This window comes from Dipodomys spectabilis, unplaced genomic scaffold (assembly GCF_019054845.1).
Source record: "Dipodomys spectabilis isolate Male_0828 unplaced genomic scaffold, ASM1905484v1 ptg000307l, whole genome shotgun sequence".
NCBI classification, from domain to species: Eukaryota; Metazoa; Chordata; class Mammalia; order Rodentia; family Heteromyidae; genus Dipodomys; species Dipodomys spectabilis.
The window spans coordinates 3,022,417-3,025,674 of record NW_024870984.1 but is presented as its reverse complement, the minus strand read 5'-3'; the positions used below and the strand labels follow the sequence as shown (position 1 = coordinate 3,025,674).

The 3,258-nt window shown below is 32.7% G+C and overlaps 1 pseudogene; it reads right to left on the bottom strand.

Moving 5' to 3' along the window:
* Nucleotides 1-1,347: 1,347 nt before the first annotated feature.
* On the bottom strand, nt 1,348-1,447 carry LOC122127682 (annotated as a pseudogene).
* Between the last annotated feature and the right edge of the window lie 1,811 nt (nt 1,448-3,258).

The following is a 3,258-nucleotide window of genomic DNA, read 5'->3' as shown; positions in this document are numbered from 1 at the left end:
ATACATATGCAAAAAATTCACCAGTTTTTTCTGACTAGTTCAACCAATGTGAACTATTGGGGAAATACATGGACATCTCATTCCCACTGGCACTCAAAGTCTCTGGTTAGGCAATTCTGATGAAGACAAGGAACAAGATGAAAAAGTGAGGAATGGTATGAATTGCAAGAAAAAAATGGAGTAGGATCCAAGCAAATTTCTTCTTTGGGATGCCAAAATTTATCGGCTTACTATGGTGCGGAGACTACTTTCCAAAAAGGCCACCCAGATGAATACCAGGGATGAGGATGAGTATACCCCTCTTCATCGGTAAGCCTAGAGTGGACACTTAGACATTGTCCATGAGTTGGTAGCTCAAGGCAGATATTCATGCAATAACTCTGAATGGCTGGACACCCCTGCACAGTGCTTATATGTGGAATAATACCAGAGTGGCTTCTTTATTATTTCATCATGATGCAGATACCAATCCCCAAACTAAAGGGCTCTTGACCCCCTTGCATCTTGCTGCTGGGAATAGAAATAGCAAAGATACTCTGTATCTCCTTCTGTTGAACCATTATATCAAACAAGGTCTGGAGAACAACTTGGAAGAAACTGCATTTGATATTGCCAAAAGGATAAGTATGTATCACTACCTCTTTGAAGTTATCAAAGGCTGTACAAATTGTTCTCCTAAGTCGTTATGGTTTGGTTAAGTTTCTTAAATTTCAAAAATGCCAGTCCATCTTTTGTGTCCCTACAAATTGTTTTTTCACAATACAAAGCATCAGCAATATCTTACTATAAAAATTCATGTATTCCATGGTATTCTTCCAAGTGAATTGCATGACTTTGATATCAAAATGTATTCAAGAGTTGTTTGTATACATCTATAATGATTCCTGCAGAGTTTGTGATTTTTTTAATCAGAAATAATTTTAACTTATCTGTTGGAATGAATAGTATTGAAACTAAAGATGTTCCGAGTGCATTTCTGAAAAAAGTATATCTATTTTTGTATAATGTCCATAATCTATTTCATTCATCCTAGATATAATACTTTGAATTCTACATTGTTATATCATGTATAGATTCATTAATAAATGTGACCTTTCAGATTGCATTCCATATAGAAGGAATTTAAGATTCCTTTTTTTACTAGGTTCTTATATTATTTTATTTCTTTGGGATAAAATGGCAATGTTATCTAATTTCAAGTTTTGTAAAGGTTACCTTTCTAAGGTGAAAATTTAATACACTGATGTCAAACTAACCTTTAATTCTATGAATTACATGTATGTTACACTTGTATTTTTGTAATCAACTTTTTAATAACTTTTTTTCATTTCTTGCATCAGAAGAATGAAAAATATGGAATATTTCACAAATTTTCATATCATCCTTGTGCAAGTGCCATGTTAATCTCTGTATTGTTGTAATTTGGGTAGACCTGCTGCTAAAGCATGTAGTATACTCTAAATTTAAGTACGTAATGATATAATCTTTATAAAGGCATGTATCCATAGTTGCCTTTTTGTAACAAGGAACCCTTATTGTTCCTAAAAATGCTATTGATCTCATTTCTCTAAAAATCTGTGTATACTGGAAAAAACTTATATAGTTTGTTCGATTTCTCACATTTACAATTTTTGTCAATGACTATTTTGTCATTTTCATTTTAAATTTGATCATACTTTGAAACCTTTACAGATAAGTCCAAAGGTGGTGGCTTTTCAAGTACTTATTTATCAACTGAGTTAGCTTTGTGGAGCTAATGGACTCAAAGTAAGCCTTGCTTAAGAGCTACTTCTAACTTTCTGCAGCTTAAAATTTCCCAAATGAGGTCTTGCTGGGACAAATATCTACCTAAACCTTTACCCTTCTTCCATGTAGGAACAGACCAACCAGAATATCTTACCCTGACAGCATAGATTGTCTTACTGGAACAAAGCTAATCTTAGTTACAAGGGATCATAGAGAGATGAACAGTTCAGACAGAATTGTTCAGAATGGAAGGTATTTTATCAAAACATAATTGTTAATTATACTTATCATTTCAAAAGTAGCTAAAGCCAAGAAAGTGAAAAAAATTGTTCATATGCATGATTACCTACTGTCCTGGCCTGTCTATCATCCAACCAAGCAGGAACTTACACTTCTGACATTCTATCACCAAATATTTCCATTGCTCCTGGAGAAGTCCACATGTTTCTCCTCGATATTAGGCCTTAAATTGGTAATGTTTTAATCACAGTGTTTCCTCTTGCCTCTAGGCCGTAAATCTACAAATGGTAAAGCTTTAAGTCTAACTCTACCAAAAACTGAGGTAGAGGTAATGGAATAATACTTTAAAACAGAGTTGCCTTTGATTCCCTAAACACAACACAACAATGCAAAACAATTTTTATATTATATATACTTATATATTTATATGTGCTGATTTTAAATTTCATAAAGTGAATCTTACTAGAATTGATAATTTGACAAATATTTTGACATTTATTCCCATAAATAAATTGGAATATAAATAATTAGGTTTAGAATATATATTAGAATATAAAAAGTATTAATGCAATATCTTCGGTATAAACTTGTGATACCTTCTAAGTGTTCATGGTCTTCTGAATTCACATGGTAAAATAACAGTATTGTTTTCTGCTAATATATAAGGGATTTTATTCTGATGCTCTGTTTATTGTTTTAACTCGCTGGTCGCAAAGTGTTTTTCTCCATATTTCTGAAGCATTCTTACTGATTATACCCAAATTTTGCTGATATGATGTCTAAAAGCTATTATTTTTCTGCAGGACCCACGGGTCCTAGGATACCAGGTCCCAGTTATCTGCGTCATCAGATAACAAGGGCATGACTTCTCACATAGGCCCATGCAACATATCAACAGAAAATAATTGAAGACTCATCTCAATTTCTCATTTTCTATATTATTTCAGGGCCCCAATTCTTTACAAGAATTAGCAGTAATCAATTGTGAAATGCAAGGCAAGTTAAAATGAAAGATGAGATCACAAAATTTGAATGAAAGTACTGTAATTCAAACTTTCAATTTACAGATGACCAGCCCATATGAGTGAACAAAATCACAAATGAACAAGGTTATTTTTAATACCCCTCTCCTAATGATTAATGAAAGATTTCAGTGCAGCCAAAAATATAATTTCTGGAATCATAGATCCATAATTGGTCTACCAAGACTAGGAAAACTTGATATAGAGGTCAAATATAATTTAGAAAAACATTAATTGAGAAGACCCTTAG